Source organism: Podarcis bocagei (genome assembly GCF_964188305.1).
Source record: "Podarcis bocagei genome assembly, chromosome: 16".
In the NCBI taxonomy this organism is placed as follows: Eukaryota; Metazoa; Chordata; class Lepidosauria; order Squamata; family Lacertidae; genus Podarcis; species Podarcis bocagei.
This window is the reverse complement of record NC_138142.1, coordinates 14,789,783-14,812,996: the sequence shown is the minus strand read 5'-3', so window position 1 is coordinate 14,812,996 and position 23,214 is coordinate 14,789,783. Positions and strand designations below refer to the sequence as shown.

Below are 23,214 nucleotides of genomic sequence, written 5' to 3'. Positions count from 1 at the left end.
GTGAAACATACACAGTACTTCTATATCTTCAAGTCTGCCAGCCCCCTCCCCAAGGAACACCGCCAGGACTGCAGTATGGCAGAGTCCTGATATTAAAAATTGAAAAGATCTGCATTGATACCTAGTCAAAACCTGGGGGTTGCATATCAGAACAGCGCTCTGCAGTGAACCAAAGTGAATCGTCATTACATGAGCAGCATGGAAAGGCTGTAGGAACTGGACTTCCTATCATTTCTGTCTTAGAAAAATACCTGGGTATCATTACCAAGAGTACTGTAGAACTACAGACCCTCCCTTTGTTCTTCCTTTACTCGCTGGAAGAAAAGGTGGGACAGACCGCCCACCCCACTCCCAAGTGAGGTGCAGAGAGAAACACATGAAAGGGAGAATATTAACGGGGATCGCCCTCCCACAAAGGATGCTCAAAGAATTTCTCATGGGGGTGAATGCAACATTTGTGGCAGGGAAGGCAGAACAGAGGTGTGATTTTTTGCTGAAAGAAAGAAAAATGAAATGAATCAGCCCCATTTGTTTCAGTCTGTGTGGTGAACTGGGATGGAGGGCACCCAGAAATCCCCCACCCCACAATGCCTCAACTGTGGAATTCTCCCCCTGAAGAGGCCCATCTGGCACACATGCCAGTACGTTTTAGGCACCAGCATTTAAAAATAATGTACGCTCATTAATTGTAACATTAATAATTTGCTTGTTTCTCTCTCACCCACCTCCCTTTTTCCTGTTGTGCTGTGGCTGGGGGTGAGGCCTATGCAGCTTTTTATTGCTCTATAAGCTGAAGAGAAGGGCAGAAATACTTTAAAACAAGCCTTTTGCCGGTTGTTCCTAAAAACATTTGATGCTGCCATGATTGCTTAGTTCTGTTGATTTATTCTGCAACTGTACTTTTACTGACATTTTGTGAAGGGAGGGCCTACTTTGTGGTGGCTCCACATTTCTGGATCTGCCTTTTAACACCCATTTGTCCAGGCCTTGGGGAAAGGGCAGGATGCACTGTGATTTGTTCCTGTTGACTGCATTTTTGTTTTAACCTTGCTGTGCTTTTCTCTGGCTGTTGCTGATGATAATTTAGGATTGTTTTGCTTTGCTCTTGTACAATTATTATGATTACAAAACATTTGGTTGCAGCTTGCCTCAAGACTACTCGGGTGAAGAGTGGCCTGTAAATATATGAGATTAATTAACATGTGAAATACATTGCTGTAAAATTTTAGAAATTAAAGAACAGAATAGTACAGAGTAAAAACAAAACAAAAATAGATTTGCCACAAAACTCCAAAGGCTCTGGGGCCTGGTTCACACAACACGGTACACCAAACTACTGGAACAGCACAAACATGTGAACTCCTAAAGAGGAGTTTGCAGATATTTTCTTCCTTCACGGTCCTGTTTTTCCACTGCCGGCCTAAGCCAAGCCAAAGTTTGACTTGTTCTGTCATCCAGATTGGGATTCCTGGTTAACATTCTCTCCTAACTAGCCACAAGCTGTATCCACGGGGAGAGAGGGAAGGAGAGAACACAATGGCAAGTTATAATGAGCTGGATAGCTCAGCTGGTAGAGCACAAGACTCTTACTCTTAGCGTTGTGAGTTCGAGCCCCATGTTGGGCAAACTATTCCTGCACTACAGGGGGTTGGACTAGATGACCCTCATGGTCCCTTCCCAACTCTATGATTCTAAGACACCACTCAGTCCATGCTGTGCAGCAGTAAAAAAGAAAAAAGGCACAGGTAAGAAGAAACCAACAGCAAGCTCCTTTCCAGGAGCCCATGCCTTTGTGCTGTCCCAGTAAGGCAGGCGTAGAGAACCTTCAGCCCTCCAGCTGCTAATGAACTGCAACTCCCATCATCCTTAGCTATTGGCCACGTTTGCTGGGGCTGATGGGACCTGTAGTTCAGCCACAACTGGAAGGCTAAAGGTTCCCCAAGCCTGCAGTCAGTTTGGCCTACCATGTTGTCCAAAGGAGGCTCAAAAAAGGACCTGAGTGCCAGAAGGACGGCAGTGAATGAGCAATGCAGCTCTACTGAGGAAGGGAGTCCCACAGTTTGGTCCCCACTGCCACAAAGGCCTTAACCCGAGGATGGCATATGGGGTGGGGCCTCTGTGGAAGACCTTAATAAGGGGGCTGGTCCTTGCTCCATACAGTGTTAGTTTGCAACAACCCTTCATTGTAGGGCTAAGATGTTTAAAAGAGAGAGAGAGGTGCAAAAAATATGTAAAGGCAATGCAAGAGAATCAACCTGCGGTAGGAGTATACAGGTTATAAACAGCGCTATTCAATCAGATAGGTTGGAAACAGGGAGCTAATATATACAGCTGGGCTGCCCACTGCATTACTGGTCCTACAGGAATTGCTGCATTCGCATTAGACACATGCCAAAGCATTGGCCGCTGGCCAAAATTTCAACGCACAATTAAAGGATGAAAAGAAGCAGATAGAGGTCTTAGCATAAGCTGCCCAGCCCCAAAAGGAAATGCCATTGCCAAATGGAAAAAAAGGACGGCAAAGCCAGATCTTTATTTTTATTTTAAAACCAGAATTATACTTCCATTAGCCGGCAGGAGAGCTTCCATGGATGTGAAACTTGAAGGCAAACCTGCAAATTCAGGGCCTCCAAAGCAAAGATGGAAGGCACGTAACACAGAAACGCTGCTGGAGGAGGATGGACCTAGATGGGAGAACCACCTGGGAACCCCATGCAAGCACTTCTTAAGAAGAAGAAGAAGAAGAAGAAGAAGAAGAGTTTGGATTTGATATCCCGCCTTTCACTCCCTTTAAGGAGTCTCAAAGCGGCTAACAATCTCCTTTCCCTTCCTCCCCCACAACAAACACTCTGTGAGGTGAGTGGGGCTGAGAGACTTCAGGAAGTGTGACTGGCCCAAGGTCACCCAGCAGCTGCATGTGGAGGAGCGGAGACGCGAACCCGGTTACCCAGATTACGTGACTACCGCTCTTAACCACTACACCATACTGGCTCTCAAAATGAAAGGAGTTGCACATTTCACCAACCAAACTAACAACGCAGAGGAAGCGTAACCATGACTCTTAAGGCTACATCCGCACCATCTATTTAAGTAGTCATGGTTTCCCCCAAAGACTCCCAGGAACTGTAGTTCATGAAGGGTGCTGAGAGTTGTTGTTAAGAGACCATCATTCCCATGGGGAGGCAAACTAAGGCCCGGGGGCTGGATCCGACCCAATCGCCTTCTAAATCCGGCCTGCGGACGGTCCAGGAATTAGTGTATTTTTACATGAGTAGAATGTATCCTTTTATTTAAAATGCATCTCTGGGTTATTTGTGGGGCCTGCCTGGTGTTTTTACATGAGTAGACTGTGTGCTTTTATTTAAAATGCGTCTGGTTGTTAACCGTAAGGCTGGTAGTTAGGGAGCCCACCCAGTGATGGCTGTAGGCAGAGTTCCAGCATTGCAGGGGGTTGGACCAGATTCCTTCCAAGTCTACAATTCTATGAAAGATGAGCATTCTGTTTACAGGTACAGTTACCAGAGTAACCTGGGAAGAGGATCTGATTGTTAAAGCACTCTGGGAATTGTACCTCTTGGAGGAGAATAAGGGTCATGTGTGCTGACATTTATTTATTTTTTCATTTTTCTTCCTGTTATATTTGCAATTTAAAAAACTAGTAAGAAAAGAAGAAGTGGAGATGCAGAATATCATGCATAATCCTGGCCATATTCCTTCAACTTAAACCCACGTTGCATTTGCCTCAAGAGTTCCTCCAACTCATGTCCTTTCCTGTTTCCAGTCCCAAACTCCTTAAAAGGTTTTTTTAATTCCTCATGTCTAATAAACCATAGAAATCAATGCCCCAAAGATCAGCATGTTTCCACACCTGCTACTTACATTCAAAGCACTGGGTATTTCCCCAACATATGCATGTTTTTGGGGTTTGGGGGGAAAGATGGGCTCTGCATGTCCCATTAGGTGCCAGAGATATACGCTTTGGACATTTTCTTGGGCAGGGTGGGAGTTTAAGTCTAGGCGCTGCGTCAAGAGGCGCTTGAGTGAAGCAAGCTGACATAGGGCAGTGGAGCAGAGCTGCCAGTTTCACTTAGGAAAGCCTGACTGTGGGTGGGAGAAATGGATACAGATGCTGAGAAACTCCATCCCAAGCTGGCTCCGCTCAAGATAAATATCTTAACATGCAAAGAGAGAACGCTACATCAACAACCCAGAGGAGAGGCGATTAAGCTCCACGCAAACAGGAAGCGAGGGGAAAGAGTGGCACGTTGCTTACAGAAACCTTCACAATCCCACGTTCAGCCTCCGGTTTAGATGGGTCAGCCAGAGGTAAGGGATGGGCAAATCTGTTAAACTTCAGTGTCTCATTTTTCCAGTCCAAAATTCAGTTTTCCACATCAGTTTAAAAGGTTTTTCTTTTTAAAAAAATCAAGAGGGGAAGACACACCTCCTTACCCTGGCTTTTGACACTTCAGGTGTGTATTATTAGGACCCACCTTATTTTTGTAATTGCAAGCTGTTTAAAACTTTTTAATAGTGTGTTTTAAAGTTGTAACCTGCCCTGGGATCTTAAGCTGAAGGGCAGGTAATTGATAATAATTTTGCCCTTTTTATACATTTTCATACCAGTGCCTACTTAAGAGCCACTAATAAATGCAGTGTTGTCTCCAATTAAGTTCTACTAAAATAAAACCAACTGAATGAACCTAAGTTCCACACTCACCTTTGCTTTAAGCTCTCTAGGCACAGGTTTGGGCTTTCCAGGCTCATGTCCTAATGGTCCCCCACATCCCACCCAGTGCGTTTCCTTGGAAAGCCCCCATTTTACTGCTGAATCGGAGCAAAAAGCAATCTGCGGAAAATGCTTTCTGCTCCTATTTATTGCTAAAATGCGGGTTTCCCCAGGGGAAAAGCACTGAGACCATAACACAGGACAAACAAACAAAACACACTTGGATACGGGCCTGGGAAGCCCAGACCTGTGGCACAAAAGGGAGGATAATGCCTTAGTCATGTCCATTAACGTCCATGGGCCTAATTCTGAGAAGAGCTGGTTGCAGCTCAGAGACTCTAATTTACAATGCTGGGGGGCAGTGGCAGACACGGTGGGCTATTCTCCTTAGGCCCTGCTTGGGGGCTTTCCAGAGGGTTCTGCTTGCCCACCGTGGGGAAGATGGGCCTTTTCCTCTGATCCAGCAAGGCGACACTGTGTGATCTTGGCACTCTTCAAAAGGTTCCTGGTGCCTCCTCTCCCAGGGCCCTGATCTGACAGCAAAGGCGAAGTAATTAACAGAACAGAGAAGCCAGCAGAAGCATCCATAGCCTTGCTGCTGACGTTGCTATAGCAAAGCAGAGTTTCTTCTGCAAGCGCAGGCAAAATGCTGGACCTCAAGGCAGAGTCGGAGAATGCTCGTCTATTAAGATTACAGCAGAGCAGATAGAAGCCAGAGTTCGCGTAAAGTTAGAGACTGTGGGTTGGGAGGGGGCGCACATCAGCCAGGTGTTTTCAGTGCTGGGGCTGCACTCCAAAATGCGCTTTCTTCTTTTCAGAAAGTTATCTCATGCTTCTCTATCACAGCACACAACCCTACTGCTGCACAACAAATCATGCAACACTCATAAAATCACCACCCACGCACTTGCATGTACTCAAAAACAATCCCTCTCTCTAATGGTGAGTGCCAAAATAGGGCCACTGAGAAGGGATGAGGCGACTTCCAAGGTTTGAAGAAGTGCAAGAAAATAAAACAATCCCCAAAATTCAATCCAACGAGAACTTGACAGGTTGGAACGCTGAGTGTCAGAACAGAAAGTCGAAACTAGGAGAGATGCAATGGATTCCCTTGGGAGAGGTCCAAGGCTGGTTGGCTGCAACTCCCAACTGAACCATTCCTGCTGGGAGGTGAGGACACACTGCAAAATTTTGTTGCAGAACACATCTGACTATCCCCTGCAAGCATTTCACAGAGCTAAAATTTCAGTGTTCGTTTACACTGGGGATGGGAAAACTTTGGCCAGAACTGGGGAAGGTGCAATAGCTCTGTGTTAGTGTCTGCTTTGCATGCAGAAGGTCTAGGTTCCATCCTCAGCATCTGCAAGTAGGGCTGGGAGAGTGCCCTGCCTGAAACCCTGGAGAGTGGCTGTCAATCACTGTAGACAACACTGAGCTAGATGGACTCAGATCTAACTTGGAATAAGGCAGAGAAGAGTGACCAAGTTGACCCAGAGTGAAACCAAATCTTATGAGGAACGGTTGAGGAAGTTGGGTTTGTTATAACTTGGGGGAGGTGAGGTGATATAACAGCCATCTTCAAATATCTGAAGGGGTGCCACATGGACAATGGAGCAAGCTTGTTTTCTGCAGCTCCAGAGGGAAGGACCCGAACCAATGGATTCAAATGACAAGAAAGGTGATTCTGCCTAAACATCAGGAACAACTTTCTGACGGTAAGAGCTCTTTGACACTGGAACGGACTACCTGTGAAGGCGATGGACTTTCCTTCATTGGAGGTTTTTAGACATAAGTTGGATGGCTACCTGTCAGGGATTTTTCAGCTGTGATTCCTGCATCGCAGGAGGTTGGGGTTGTTGACCCGTAAGGGTCCCTTTCCAAAGCTACAATTCCATGATTCTGCATTCCAGACACAAAAGTCGTCCCTCAATCTTTGCACAGCAAAACACCAAACAGCGAAGCCAAAGCAACATCATGCAGCATGCCCAGGGTGATCAAAGCCTGACAGCAACCCTCATTTTCAGAAGCAGGGGAAGGCTGAAGTGGCCGCCTGCCATGCAATTTGATGACTAAAGAAAAAAACACTGTGCCCACTATTTCTCTGCCAAATTGTTTTGGCTCTGCTTCCCGTTCCCTGCATCCTCTTCTCTCTCCTGGAAAAGGAGAGTCACGTTGCGCTTACAGTGGTGCCCAGAACATTACAAAGATCAAGGCAAGGAATATGTGCCCAGAAGGAGGAGGAGAAGGGGGAAATAGAAAGGGATTCTGGTGCTTTGATGCCTGCAATGTTAAGCGGCATGCCTGTGCCCAGCAACTGAAGCAAACCCTCCAAAACCTGTCTGTAGGGGGAAATGGGTGGGGATCAGCGGCAGAACATCTGCTGTGCATGCAGAAGGTGCCACGCTCAATCCTCAATGGCATGTCCAGCTGATGGAAGACCTCTGTCAGAAACCTTGGAGAGCCTCTGCTGGTCAATGTAGACTATTCTGAGATGGATGGACCAGTGATCTGACTTGGTATAAGGCAGACTCTAGATGAAGATAAGAAGAGCCTGCTGGATCAGGCCAATGGCCGTTCTAGTCCAGCATCCTGCTCTCACAGTGACCACCAGGTGCCTGTGGGAAACCTCCAAGCAGGATCCAAGCACTCTCCCTTTCTGTGGTCTCCAGCCACTGGGATTCAGAAGCACAACTGCCTCCGACCATGGAGGCAGAGTATAACAACCATCATGGCTAAAGGTAAAGGTAAAGGGACCCCGACCATTAGGTTCAGTCGTGGCCGACTCTGGGGTTGCAGTGCTCATCTCACTTTATTGGCCGAGGGAGCCGGCGTACAGCTTCCGGGTCGTTCTGGTGAACCAGAGCAGCGCACGGAAATGCCATTTACCTTCCCGCCGAAGCGGTACCTATTTATCTACTTGCACTTTGACATGCTTTCGAACTGCTAGGTTGGCAGGAGCAGGGAGCGAGCAACGGGAGCTCACCCTGTTGCGGGGATTCGAACCGCTGACCTTCTGATCAGCAAGTCCTAGGCTCACCTGTGTCCCTACCATCATGGCTAGTGTCCATCAATAGCCCTCTCCTCCTCAAGCCAGTGGGTCCACCTAGCCGGGCATCCTGTTCTCACCCTGGCCCACCAGATGCCCCCCTTGGAAGCCTGAAAGGAGGACATGAGCACAACAGTGCTCTCCCCACTTGTGATTCCCAGAAAATGGCATTCAGAGGCATAATGTGTAAATCTTAAGAGCTGAAGTATACGTCAGGCATATTTTAAAAACAACAATAGTCAATTATGCTTTTCTCTTTTTTTCAGAAAAAGCAGCTTTTGTGTAAGGCCTTGGATGAGGGCTTGCAGGGAGGGCATTTTGCTTCTTAGCTCTTTTCTTCCTGCACCATTTGCTCGTCAACAATCCTCCATCCTTCTCCAAGCTGCTATTCCTGCCACCACCACTCCCCAGTTGCTGCCAAGAGGACCTTCAGAGTGCGAGTCTCAGTGGGAAGAGATAACTTTCTCTGTGCATTATTAATCCAACCCAGACTAGGGCCTCTATACCAATCTTCTTTTCTGCCAAAACAATTTTGGGAAAGATAGCGGCCCGTGTGCTTTTAAAAATGCATACTTAAAATTGACATGCAGTTTGGCCCTCTTAAATGATTAGGTCAGTTATCATTGTTAAACAGCCAGGAGAGGAGGTCAACAGCTCCTTTCTTCTCGTTGAAAAAATTGCAACAGATTCTCATCCAGTGAGGACCCTTTTTGTATGTGTGCTAAAAATGCAATGGGATTAAGAGACATGCTGGCCCAGTTTGCACATTGCAAAGCATAGTTAATGGTTTACCCTGAACATGCTGATCTGGGCTGCTTTATTCAGAGTTGACCCATTGGAAATAATGAACATGGCTAAGGCCCACTTCCAGATTTAAGACCTTTAGAGCCCCTATGCACTGATAGGATTATAATGCCCCCTTAAGTAATTTGAAATAAAAACAATACTAACCCATAAAATAAAATTGTGTAGTGTCTAAAAATAGTTCTGATTTTCCCCATGAAGACTATTTTGATGCTTCTTTTTGAAATAGCAAATGTCAAATCCTTAAAAATATATATTAAAAAACCTTTCTTTCATGCCCGTGCTTTGCTGGTGGCCCTGAGCATTTGCTTAATCATTGGGTAATCCAGTGCTGCTAAGGGCCTTTTTCATACCACTTTGAACAGTCACGGCTTCCTGCAAAAATTCTGGGAGCTGTAGTTTGTTAAGGGTGCCGAGAGTTGCTAGGAGATCCCTATTCCCCTCACAAAAGCTACAATTCTCACAAGTGGATTAATAATCCCCTTCAATGGGAACTCTGTGAATTGTAGCTCTGTGAGGGAAATAGGGGTCTCCTAGCAACTCAGCATGTTTAACAAACTACAGCTCCCAGAATTCTTTGGGGGGGGGGAGCCAAGACTATTTAAAGTGGCACCACAGCGCTTTCAATGTATGGTGTGAAGGTGGCCTAAGTTAGGCCCACTATTTCCAAATGGGTCTCTTCTGAGTAAAACTTGGTTGAATACCATTTGTGGTTGCTTTTTGGGGACGGCGGAAGAAGTGCCAGGAGTAGATGAGCATTTGGAAGGACTGTGAGCTCAGTTCATACCCCCCAAAACATAGCTGTCAACTTTCAGATTTGAAAATAAGGGATCAGCAGCCTCGAAAATAAGGGATCAGCAGCCTCGAAAATAAGGGATCAGCAGCCTCACCTGTCCCGGGGACAGTCTACGGGATATCTAACAATCCGGGATAGCAGAGGGAAGCAGCAGGAAACGGCACTGGAATAAGGGGATTTCCCGCAAAAAAGGGAAGTTTGACAGCTATACCCCAAAACAAGTTCCTGAGCTAAGTAGGCACTGTGGACCTTAACATGTAAACACACACCTGAACCTGTTTTGTATCATGAGTAAAAACAAAGTAGATCCTGGAAGCTTGACATCCAATCACCCCTCTGCTCTCCAGGTCTCTCAATGTGGCCCTTGGAACCTTCTCCAGGCCACACCCCTCCCTGGCTCTGCTTCACACCCCCCTTGAGCTTTTGTTGGGTTTGTTTCTCAGACTTGGGATCCCTGGCTGCTGTTGGACTACAACTCCCATCATCCCTGACCTCTGGTCCCGCTAACTAGGGATGATGGGTGTTGTAGTCCAACAATAGCCGGGGACCCAAGTTTGAGAAACACTGGTGTAGAAACTATCCTACTGCACAGAGGTAAAGCAGATGCTCACTTTTGCCCCTGGCCCCGTTCACCACCGGCAATGTGGGCCTTGGAAGGCTGCTCAGAAGGGAACGTGCCCCCCTCAGGCTGGAAAGAAAAGGTTTCCCCATCCCACTCTGAACAGACGAAAAGCAAGCCAACGAGACATGGAAGCGCTATGCAAATGGAACAAAGGAGCATCTCAATGGAAGGAGGCCCTGCGACACATGGGGAGCTCAGGGAGGGCAGACAGAAGCTCAACAAAGCCTTGAGACCTTTGCTCAGGTGAAGCAAGGGCATGCCAAGGGGAAAGAGAGGAAGAAGCAGGGCTAATTGGTGCAAAAGCTGCGTCAAAGAAGCGGGGTGTGGGGTGGAGGGGGAGAGAGAGAGGGAGGAAGAAGGAAGGCGGCCCCCTTGCTGCGTGAGTCGAGCCCCCGAGCATTTAAGAATAGCAGGCAAACCCTGCTTTGTTGCCGCTTACCATGCCAGGTACATTGGGCTAAAAGGCACCTCCTTCCAATGGTGCCCGTCGTGCCAGGTCCCTCCCAGGATGTTCCATTGAAATCACAACAGGCCATCAATAGAACGTAGCTGGTAGAGATGCTGAAGGAAGAACCAGCGGGGGATCACTGTCAAATGCAATTAAAAAATTGCAATCAAAATCGAAACGTCCATTAAAAAAAATAAGAAGAGAAGAGAGAGACAGAGAGAAATAAAAGAAGACTATCTAAGAAAGCAGTCCAATATTGCTTTAAAATCAGCAAAATAACCCATCGTGAGTCTCAGGGAAGGAAAAAGACCTAGGAAGTGGAGCGAGGGGAAATGATCTACCTTACCAAACCTATTTCAATGTGGTCCTCGATGCAGCATATTCTCCAAGGGCTATATTTTGAGGGGATTATAGGAATGTGCTGCTGAGGGAGAAGTTGTAGGCATGTGCTACCTTGACGTAACACTGAAGGGGCTGTGGAATTTGGGTTTGTATGCACAAATCAGGATTTCGTGCCGCTGACGTTATGGTTCTCTTATACACTAAACAAGGCCTTTGATCGGCCATCATGCCCCAAAATCTTCTGCTTCAACTCCTCTGCCTCTCCCCTCTCCCCTACCCCAACACCAATTTATCTCCCCTTAGCCCTAATTCTGCAGACTCTTCAGGATTTTTCAGTTATAAGAGCAACACCCACCATTTCAAGAGTATCTTGCAAACATTTGCCATTTCTTGAGTTAACAAGGACTGAACTTGGGCCCAGAAAACTGGCACGGCCATCTTTACCAGCCTGGTGCCCCTTCCAGATGTTTGGGACCACAGCTGGCCATTATATTTAAAACATCCAAAGGACATCGATTTTGCAAAAGCTGCTCTATATGTTATTTTTAAATGAATCAAAGCCTGTGATTCTCCCCTGCTTCTCACTCTCACACAAACATTTTGAACTCTTTCTGCCTAAATAAAAAAATTCCTTCCAGTAGCACCTTAAAGACCAACTAAGTTAGTTCTTGGTATGAGCTTTCGTGTGCATGTACACTTCTTCAGATACACTGAAACAGAAGTTGCCAGACCCTTCTATATAGTGAGAAGGTGGGGAGGGGTATTACTCAGAAGGGTGGTGGGAATGGGAGATTGGCAGATAGCTGAGATGATCTCTTTCTGCCTAGTTATTTTGTACTGAATAATAATTCTGGGAGCAAGAGTCTCTTAAGGGTGCTGAAAGTTGTCAGCAGACCCCTATTCCCCACACAGAGCTGCAATTTCCAAAATTCCCGGTGAAGAGGGATTGATTGCTAAAAGAACTCTGGAAAGTATATCTCTGTGATGGGAGGAATGGTCTTCTAGCAACTCTCAGCAACCCTTAACAGACTACATCTCCCAGCATTCTTTGGGAGACGCCATGACTGTTTAAAGTGATACTGCTTTAAATGCATGGTGTCCCTAAGGCATTTTGCTACCCGAGACACAGGATTTCCCATCACTTGTATCAAAGCTGACCTGACTGGCCCTTGAGAGTTTATAGGCCCAGCCACACTTACCTTTTGCCCCACTTTTTCTAGGCATGGGTCCATGCTTTAAAACTCTGTCTGAGGGGTTCCCCCTACCCCACTTTCCTCAGGAAAACCTGCTCTTTAACGCTGAATTGGAACTAGGGCTTGGCAATATCTAGTTTTCAACATCGTTATATACCAACAGCTAAACATCACAATATGCTGATATATCACAATGTCTGAAATAAGGAGCTACATAGAGGCACTGGCTGGCTTCATGGTTTTTCCCACATTGCGATTTTTTGCACAGCACACACACACACACACACGCGCGCACACACACACACACACACACACACACACAATGATTAGTGATAAATCACCAGGTCAAAAATTATGAAACCGGTATCACAATATGAACTTCAAACTGGTTTTAGGACGATACATTGGAACAAATGGCAATTCAGGTTTTCTGGGGATTGCTATTTGCTCTGATTCAGCAGTAAAGAGCAGTTTTCGCAGGGAGAGCGCCGGGGCAAAACAAACAAATGTCTAATAAATTATACACATCCCGTTTATCCATTTACTACTATCTTTCAGAAAGTTATTTATTTCTTTGCTATGCATTTGGACACCTCTTAAGATTTTATAAATTTGGCACAATGTTTCCTGAGAACAAGTCTATGTTTAGATGCAACCGGATGCCATTTTGAATAAAGATGGTGAATCTTTCAGAACTGCACTGATTTTAACCACTGGTTTCAAAGCTGGGTTTTTTGTTTTTGTTTTGTATTGTTTTGTCTTCTTAGAATTCCCAAGCAACCCTGGGGACGAAGCTGCTAGTAATAGCTAGTGTGAATTATTAAATCCCAAGGAACAATACTCCCCCCCCCCCTTTATGGCTCTCTGTCCCAGTTTCCAAAAATCTCATTAGCCACTGAAGACAGCACTAGAGAGAGGTTATAATGAACACCTTTGTAGCTAGTAAGGCACTGGATTAAGTGGGTGAAAAGCAGTACTAATGTAAACGTGCCACAAGGCTCTCCAGACTTGGGTAACTTGCTAGACTCATAAAACCTGTACAGAGTCAACAGACGGTGTTTTTATTGGACTGTTTGTGCAACCATCACCCACTCGCCAAAACCAAACACCGGCAACGTGCTCTCAGTAGGTCGGAGATTAAGAGAAATCCTGCTTGGAGACCTTCCTTCCCTTCCCAAAGAGAGTCTGGCAAGAGAGAACCCCGAAAGCTGAAAAAAAGACCATCAGTTAAAAAAAGGTACCAGATTTAGGGCAGGAGACATATACTGGCTCGAGGGTTGGGGAAGATGTGTGCATTGCATAGTTCCCCACTAAGTTAAGCCATCCTTTGGTTTCAGTCTGCAGGCCACAACAGCATCATGTTTAACATCTGGGTATATATGCATGACATCACCTTACCAACAAAGGTCTGTATAGTTAAAGCTATGGTTTTCCCAGTAGTGATGTATGGAAATGAGAGCTGGACCATAAAGAAGGCTGATCGCCGAAGAATTGATGCTTTTGAATTATGGTGCTGGAGGAGACTCTTGAGAGTCCCATGGACTGCAAGAAGATCAAACCTCTCCATTCTGAAGGAAATCAGCCCTGAGTGCTCCCTGGAAGGACAGATCCTGAAGCTGAGGCTCCAATACTTTGGCCACCTTACGAGAAGAGAAGACTCCCTGGAAAAGACCCTGATGTTGGGAAAGATGGAGGGCACAAGGAGAAGGGGACGACAGAGGACGAGATGGTTGGACAGTGTTCGCGAAGCTACCAGCATGAGTTTGACCAAACTGCGGGAGGCAGTGGAAGACAGGAGTGCCTGGTGTGCTCTGGTCCATGGGGTCACAAAGAGTCGGACACGACTAAATGACTGAACAACAACATATATGCATGAATGGACAGCATTTGCTGAAAGCATTCAGATATTATGGGGAAAGGGCTGTAGCTCAATGGTAAAGGCAGCTACTTTACAAGTAGAATTCTGTTCCCAGGTTCCATCCCCAGCATCTCCAGATACGGCTGGGAGAGACCCTTGTTTGAAACTGTGGAACGGTCTGATTCCGTATAAGCCAGCATCCTATATTATCTCTCTGCCACTGGAAGGATTTGGGTTTTCATAAACAGCTGCATATTAAAAATGACGAGGTTAGTGCCAGGATTCCTAATTGCGCTTCTTAAAATTCTGGAGGAAGCACAAGTATGATTAGCGTGAATACTCCTAAGGACAGAGTGTGTCTTCCTGGTAAGAGGGAATGGATTAGAAAAGCGCAACTGTTTAATGGCAATTAAACGCTTCTGTTTTGCAACCCAAGGAGAATCTAATCAGTAAATGAGATTTCCACCATGGTGCCTCCCTCCTTGAAATCCATTCATGGTTTTCCAGGCTTTTCTGAGTTGCTTTTTAATATATCTGCAGTCCCGAAAGTGCATGCCAACCTTGTTGTGACTACCCCTTTCTTCATCTGTCTCCTTCCTGCAAAAGCTGAACTACTTATGAAGCAGCCTGGAGATGATCTACTAGAGACTCCTGCATTGCAGGGGCTTGGCTTAGATGACCCTCAGGGTCCCTTCCAACTCTACGATTCTATGAAAGCAAAACTACATTTCCTTGCAGCTTCATTCTACAAGGAAGGACTTGAGCATCTCTGACAACATAATCTCCTCCTCGTCCTCCTTTCTATCTGGGACCTTCAGCATAAGAACATAAAATGAGTGCTGCTGGATGAGACAAATGGCCCATATAAATCCAGCCTTCTGTTCTCACAGTGACCAACCAGATGCTTATGGGAAGCCCACAAAGCAGGATATGAGCGCAGCAACACTCTTGCCCCTGCTGTTTTCCAGCAACTGGCATTCAGAAGCACTCCTGCCCGGATAGAGGAGGTAGGACAAACCCACTGGTGAGCAACTGTTGATGCGTTTATCTCCAATGAGGTTGTCTAAACATGTTGGTTAATTGGTTAAGGAGTACAACAAGGCTGTATAGCGGTACCTCGGGTTACAGACGCTTCAGGTTACAGACTCTGTTAACCCAGAAATAGTACCTCGGGTTAAGAACTTTGCTTCAGGATTAGAACATAAATTGTGCAGCAGCGGTGCGGCGGCAGTGGGAGGCCCCATTAGCTAAAGTGGTGCTTCAGGTTGAGAACAGTTTCAGGTTAAGAATGGACTTCCGGAACGAATTAAGTTCTTAACCCAAGGTACCACTGTATATTGTCTCCCTGCTTATTTAACTTACATGCAGAATTCCATCATGCGAAAGGCTGGACTGGATAAATCCCAAGCCGGAATTAAGATTGCCGGAAGAAATATCAACAACCTCAGATATGCAGATGAAACAACTTTGATGGCACAAAGTGTGGAGGAATTAAAGAACCTCTTAATGAGGGTGAAAGAGGAGAGCGCAAAATATGGTCTGAAGCTCAACATAAAAAAAAACCTAAGATCATGACCACTGGTCCCATCACCTTCTGGCAAATAGAAGGGGAAGAAATGAAGGCAGTGAGAGGTTTTACTTTCTTGGGCTCCATGATCACTGCAGATCACGAAATTAAAAGACGCCTGCTTCTTGGGAGAAAAGCAATGACAAACCTAGACAGCATCTTAAAAAGCAGAGATATCACCTTGCCGACAAAGGTCCGTATAGTTAAAGCTAAGGTTTTCCCAGTAGTGATGTATGGAAATGAGAGCTGGACCATAAAGAAGGCTGATCACTGAAGAATGGATGCTTTTGAATTATGGTGTTGGAGGAGACTCTTTATAGTCCCATGGAATACAAGAAGATCAAACCTATCCATTCTGAAGGAAATAAGCCCTGAGTGCTCACTGGAAGGACAGATGGTGAAGCTGAGGCTCCAGTACTTTGGCCACCTCATGAGAAGACAAGACTCCCTGGAAAAGACCCTGATGCTGGGAAAGATTGAGGGCACAAGGAGAAGGGGACGACAGAGGACGAGATGGTGGGACAGTGTTCTCGAAGCTACCAGCATGAGTTTGACCAAACTGTGGGAGGCAGTGGAATACAGGAGTGCCTGGCGTGCTCTGGTCCAGGGGGTCACGAAGAGTCGGGCACGACTAAATAACAAAACAACAACAACCCTCTTGGTAAAGCCATCCAAGCTGATGTCTCTTTTGGTTGCAGACTCCATATCTTAACTGTGCACCAAGAAACACTTTCTTTATCCGCATCTCCAAAAAAGATACCTTTGACACGACTGGTCTTCCTTTTTCTCTTTGTTGACAAGCCAACAAACCACCAAAAAGCAAACAAAGAGAAAAGGGGGTTGATGTGGTATTTGTTGTGCCAGGACAATTAAGATTTACGTACTTGTGGAAACATTCTCAAACACACAAACACATATATGAAAACATGAAATATAAATGTAACTTTATAATGTCATGTATCCATATACAAAAGTCAACTATGGCTTAAAGAACATTATGTACACAGTAGGTGTCCATGGTTACTATTACAATTTAAGCAGAATGTCAAATTGTATGAGTGAAGATAAAATGTAAGGTTGAAGATCGTTTTGGAATCTTACGTTCCAACAATTAACCTCATTTTGCAATCAATCTGTTTGGTGCACAGCCTTCAATCTATCTGTTATAATATGAAGGCTTTGTCAACAGTGCTATAACCCCATGGATTTTCACTGCAAGATGGCAACTGGTGTATCTGATTTCTTTTCTCTTGCTATGACTGGTCTGGTTGCAGACCTGCCTATTGCAAATTCCAAATCTTCCCTGTGTACTATGCCTGTGAGATTATTTCACACACACACACACACACACACACACACACACACACACACACACACTGCCCTGAGCTGCATGGTAGTAGTTCTTGTTTTTAGAAACCAAGTAAAATTGTGTTTCTTAAACGGGTAGCATAATTTGTGAGTTTGCACACATCATGCCCAAAATTGGGTGAAGTCAAATTGTCACGTTTCAGTCTTTCATCTTGATTCAATGAAGAGCGCTGCTCCCACCTCGTCCACTCTCACGCCAGGTTTGGGAACAATATTTCGTAAGGTGTTCGAATGTACAGATTGACAGAAAAACCACTTTCCAAAATATATATCCATCCATCATATATATCCATCATTATGGATTCAAGGACTGTTTTCAACCATTAAAACACCAATTAAATTTGGATAAAATTGGGAGGAGTTCAGTGGATGTAGATTTTGTTAAGCGCCACCCCAAAACTTCCTCACCCTCCCAATTCGAGCTCTGGTGACTTGGAACGTCAAAGACGCAAGCTTCATCAAAAGCCACGTTCTCTTTAAGTCATTTTGTGGATCTATTTTTACACACGTTTTCAAAAACCAAGGAGAGAAATGGAATATCCAAAGAGGAACTTCAGGTTCTGTCTTCAGACCTTTGAAAAACAACAATATTCAAAACACCCAGTGGGTCTTATTTCAACATTCACACCATTGCTCAACTTAAAAATAAAAAGGTCTGAGCACTGCATTTCAGAAAGAGGTGGTAGCAGTTTCTGGTTAGTAAAAAAAACACACACAAAAAAACTACCTTGGAGGAGACAATCTTTTTTTTAAAAAAAAAAGTTATGTCATGGCATTTTGAGAACTCTTGTCTTAAAACATGTCGGGACGCTTCCCTATTTAATTCTCCCGCTAAGACCCAAACACAAACTAAAAACTAAGAAAACCAGCTGCTTCAGAATGGCTCTATGCAGCTACTGTTACTTCACATAAGCAAGCCACAAAGGCATACGGTGGCAACTCGGAAGTCGAACAGAATTCATTCCGGAGGTCCGTCCGACTTCCAGAACGTTCGGAAACCAAGGAGCAGCTTCTGATTGGCTGCAGGAAGCTCCGGCAGCCAATCGGAAGCCGCAGAAGTCGTGTTGGACATCCGGGTTCCAAAGAACGTTCGCAAACTGGGATAACCACTTCCGGTTTCCGATCGTTGGGGAGCCTAAATGTTCGACTCCCAAGGCGTTTGACTAACCAAGGTACAACTGTAATGGCTAAAAATATTTGGCTTCAGATCTTTGCCAAATGGGCAGAGGTTGGGGAGCAGCAGCCAGAAGCACAGCCCTCTCCTCCCCTGAGGCTGCTAGCCCTAGGAAGGGATGAGCCACGTAGGAGTGGGATTGGGGCCAGGAGACTCGCCCTGTACCAGGAGGGCTGCCATGTTTGGGTCTGATGCTGGAATCAGTGAGGAAAGCAACAGGGCTGGGCTGGTGGCGGTTGGATCACAGAGAGTTCGGAGTGAGCGACTTCCTCTAACGAAGGATGGCAGTCTCTGTCTTCAGATGGGTTCCAGCCAGCGCCGGATTTACGTATGAATGAATTTATTAATACGGTCACAGACCAGCATCGACACACACAATATCACAGATCATAAAAAAAGAAAAATATCAGAAATACAGAGGACAATAAGAATATAACAAGGATTTAAATATAAAAAATTAAAATTAATTATTAGCGTGCCCCCTGTAATTAACACTTAGGGGTTTGGTCATTATGGGATACCACTTGCTTCCTGAGATTAATTGCAGACGCACAGAATTTGGCTACATTTAATGTAGTCTTGGGATTCTTGTTCTCTAGCAGTAGTTTTAAACTATGGAGTTCCGAATCTTTCCTGGACTTTTGCAAAACAGGTGTAATAAAAGTCAAACGTATATCCTCATAAAGACGACAGCGTAATAGTACATGTGAAGCAGTTTCAACTTCCAACGAGCCACAAGGGCAGACCCGTGCTGTGTATGGTTTCCCCTCAAATCTGCCCTATTTACGTATATAATCTAAACAAACTATAGCTTAGGGTAAGATTACCAGACATCCCCGTTTCCCGGGAACAGTCCCCGGATTTACAAATCAGTCCTCATACAAAATCCATTGAAGCTGAAAAGTGTTCACGGATTCATTGAAAAATATCTGGTAAGCTCAGCTTAGGGCCCCACTCTCTTGGGGCTGCCCCAAAAATTTTTAAGGGAAAAAAAACCCTGGATGTACATTTCCAAAATATAAGACAAAAAACAAATAAAATAAAACCTACATACAGCAACAGTGTTTTGTGTTGTGTAGGCTCCTATGATGTAAGTCATGGGCCCCGCCTGCTAGCCTGCTCCCTAAAATATCACTAGTTTGCTCATTTCTATATACAGTGGTATCTTGGTTCTCAAACTTAATCCGTTCCGGAAGTCTGTTCCAAAACCAAAGCGTTCCAAAACCAAGGCGCGCTTTCCCATAGAAAGTAATGCAAAACGGATTAATCCATCCGAGACTTTTGAAAACAACCCCTAAAACAGCCATTTAATTTCACTATTAATATACTACTTCTTAATTGCATTTCAGTTCAACAATTACTTTGATAAAATAGATATTTTGTTATGTGCAAATGGCTTTAGATACCTATTGAGTCCATAAATTACCATATAGCATATATTCAATACAAAAAACAGGGACAATTTGCTGTTGACAAAGAACAGCTGGACATATAAAGGGCCCCATTACCTTCAGTGGCTTAGGGCATGGGTAGGCAAACTAAGGCCTGGGGGCTGGATCCAGCCCAATCGCCTTCTAAATCTGGCCCGCGGATGGTCCGGGAATAAGCGTGTTTTTACAGGAGTAGAATGGGTCGTTTTATTTAAAATGCTTCTCTGGGTTATTTGTGGGGCCTGCCTGGTGCTTTTACATGAGTAGAATGTGTGCTTTTATTGAAAATGCGTCTCTGGGTTATTTGTGGAGCATAGGAATTCGTTCATCCCCCCCCAAAAAATATAGTCCTGCCCCCCACAAGGTGTGAGGGACAGTGGACTAGCCCCCTGCTGAAAAAGTTTGCTGACCCTAGGGCCTCATCAAACCTAAATCCTGCCATGGCTCCAGCCCATTGTGGAGAACTTCAGAGCCTTGGAGAGCCAAACTAACCGGCCTGGACCTCCTTCCCTGAACTGCCTTGAGTTCCTAAGTGGAGGTGGCTGTTGAGGGTCTGGACTGCAGGCCCTGATGGTTGGAGAGGCTTCTCTGAGCGGTCCTGGTCCAACAAGCTGGAAACGATGCCTTATGAGGAACGGCTAAGGGAGCTGGGCATGTTTAGCCTGGAGAAGAGGAGGTTAAGGGGTGATATGATAGCCATGTTCAAATATATAAAAGGATGTCACATAGAGGAGGGAGAAAGGTTGTTTTCTGCTGCTCCAGAGAAGCGGACACGGAGCAATGGATCCAAACTACAAGAAAGAAGATTCCACCTAAACATTAGGAAGAACTTCCTGACAGTAAGAGCTGTTCGACAGTGGAATTTGCTGCCAAGGAGTGTGGTGGAGTCTCCTCCTTTGGAGGTCTTTAAGCAGAGGCTTGACATCCATATGTCAGGAGTGCTCTGATGGTGTTTCCTGCTTGGCAGGGGGTTGGACTTGATGGCCCTTGTGGTCTCTTCCAACTCTATGATTCTATAAGCTCTGACACAAAGGTCTCACTTATCTTTCGCAGCCTGCTCCGAGCCCTGAACCCTCAACCGGCTGCCCCTGTAGCCTCCAGTTTGGGTCTGCTAGATTCAGGAGGTCATGACTAGGGATAATGAGAGAATTCGGTTCTTTCACAGGCCAAAAGATGTAAAAGCATACTTGGTATTCAAAGATCAGACCACAAAAGAAAGAAAGAAAACAACTGTTAGAATAAACTCTCGTTTTCCATCGCAAGGAGGGAAGAGGTATTACCGAAATATAGGCGGCTTTTTAGATAAGATTGTGATAAAAAGCCCCAGCCTCAGTTGGGATGGTATCAGATCCAGCTATTTAATTAACCTCTCTTAAAAATAGGAGCGTATTTTGCTACAGGAAGCAGAGGAAAGCAAATAAGGAGAGGGAAATAAAAGAACTCAAGGGAGACCTTTCATTATACCACAAAGTTTTCCCTGCTCTGATATGTATTATTCACTGATTCCATCCTGCCGCTTTGTTTAAACAAAGTGCAATCTCAGGAAACCCAGCTTAAAAAGGCTTAGCAAACATTGTGCCCCCCTCAAAAAAGAAGTAGTTATAATTACACTGAAATAATTAGAATATTCACAAAAACCTCTCACTGAATACAACTCAGCATGTGGCAGTGGAGGATTAAGTATTCACAAAGTTTTCAATCTTGCGCAGAGATATCAAAGCACCTTTACTACAAAATCACTAAATGTTTCTTACAGGACTTACGCAACAGGAGGCAATGTATGGATCTGAATACACAAGACGCCTCTTTGAAAAGCATTTTGGAGCAAGTGAGTTTGTTCTGCAGCAAGTGCCATGTCCGTGAAAACGGAGGGCTTGCAGTGGAAGCAGGCCACCGCCATCTGCCGCCATTGTTCAAAACCCTATTGAAGGCTCCTAGAACCCCAGCTTCCATAAAGTCAACATGTGCAAGCTTGTAGTCCTCATGGTGGCATCAGACTTTTTTTAAAACACACACACACACACACACACACACACAAAATACTTTAAGAAGTGGAGAAATAGAGCTTTTTTTTAAGCATAACTGAATCCTGTTTCTCAACTTGTCAAGAGTTTGTAAATTCAGAAATTAAGATGTTCCAGAGGTTAGCACACCCCTTAACAGAGGGCAACATAAGGTTCTTATAGAAAGTGCCAAATCATGTGTAACACACAATACAGTCTTTTTTTTAAAAGCTAAGCAATTGCAGGAATATGAAGAATCAGCTCAGGGCAGGTGCCTTATGGGAATGCTGTTTTAAGGTATGTGTTTTGCGCTTGCTCTCCCCGCGCCAAGCCCCAATGCAATTAGTGACCTGGAAGAGGGATCATTTTGATAGAGACAATAACACAGGAGGAAAGGATTAAAAACACCCACCACCCTAATCCCCATCCCACAGCTGTTTTTTAAGCTTACACACATACACCCTTCATGGATCTTATAGGTCATGCATTATCCGACTCCAAGTGAACATTTTCATCAATTAGACCCTGGCATCTGCCGCAAGGTAAAGAGGATATGCAAGTTAGTTACCCACACCTAAGATAAAAGGCTACGTAAATGAGCCTTGTTAACCATAGTCAATCTTAACCACGGTTTAGGGCAGGGATAGCCAAAGTGGTGCCTTCTGAGCATTGTGAACTACGACTCCCAAGAAATCTGAAGTCAATGGACAGGGATGATGTGAGTTGTAGTTCCAACAGCATCTAGGGAGCACCAGGTTGACTACCTCTGGTTTATGGAAACAGCCTCGGTCGAGTATATCTGAAGGAGCGTCTCCACCCCCATTGTTCTACTGAGGTCCAGCACCGAGGGCCTTCTGGCGGTTCCCTCACTGCGAGAAGCCAAGTTACAGGGAACCAGGCAGAGGGCCTTCTCGGTAGTGGCACCCTCCGTGTAAAACGCCCTCCCACCAGATGTCAAAGAGAACAACAACTTCCAGATTTTTAGAAGACATCTGAAGGCAGCCCTGTTTAGGGAAGCTTTTAGTGTTTGATGTATTGCAGTATTTTAATATTTTTTGGGAAGCCGCCCAGAGTGGCTGGGGAAGCCCAGCCAGATGGGCGGGGTATAAATAATAAATATATAATAATAAATAAATAATAATAAATGATAATAAAAGAGAAAATATATGAACAAGATGTGATGTGGAAACAGCAAGATAAGATGGGATAGAATTATGAACTCTGTTTGGACTGATTGGGACATTAACGCAGCAGCAAGAAGATGATCAGAATTCCCCTTCGGATCTTGAAATATGGGTCCCCCCCAAAAATTTAAAATTCGGCTTTGTAATTCGGAATTTATGTGATATGATTTAATTTTATGTGATTGGCCAGTTAATAAATTTATATATATATATATATATATATATATATATATATATATATATATATATATATATATATATAAAATTTCCTGAACCATGGTTTTCTCATTTCGCTAAACCAGGATAGAGAAACCTGTGGCCCTCCAGATGCAATTCATGTGGCCCTTGGGAAGATTCTCTGGACCCAGAAGATGGGATGACTTGGTGCAGACGCAACGCTGTAAGGCCTTACGAGGCTTGGGACCCCAGTACCTCACAGTCTGCCTCTGCCCATATAAGCTGCCCCCAAACCTTGCATGTAACACCTGAGGCCTTTCTTTGTGTGTCCCTTCCTCCAGGGGTCTGGAGGGTGGCAACACAAGATGGGTCCTTTCGCGTGGTGGCTCCCCACTTGTGGAATGCTCTCCCGTACGGAGACTCGTCTCACATCATAATTACATAACATTAAAAGGTAAAGGGACCCCTGTCCA

General features: G+C 45.0%; 1 protein-coding gene and 1 long non-coding RNA gene across 11 annotated transcripts in view; one reads left to right on the top strand and one right to left on the bottom strand.

Moving 5' to 3' along the window:
* The window catches only part of HIC2 (HIC ZBTB transcriptional repressor 2), a 138,494-nt gene that overhangs the window by 4,100 nt on the left and 111,180 nt on the right, over positions 1–23,214 (bottom strand). For 3 of the 10 annotated variants that reach the window (XM_081174938.1, XM_081174940.1, XM_081174941.1), the window contains exon 3: positions 10,437–10,584. The exons of 4 other annotated variants lie outside the window; for them this stretch is intronic. The gene's annotated coding sequence lies outside the window, so the exon portion shown is untranslated. The remainder of the gene's footprint in view (positions 1–10,436; positions 10,585–23,214) is intronic. 3 more of the 10 variants (XM_081174943.1, XM_081174944.1, XM_081174945.1) reach the window with 1 other exon arrangement.
* On the top strand, positions 4,269–21,417 carry LOC308576127. The gene is made up of 2 exons (XR_014003113.1): positions 4,269–4,326; positions 21,134–21,417. It is a non-coding gene; the product is annotated as an uncharacterized lncRNA (long non-coding RNA).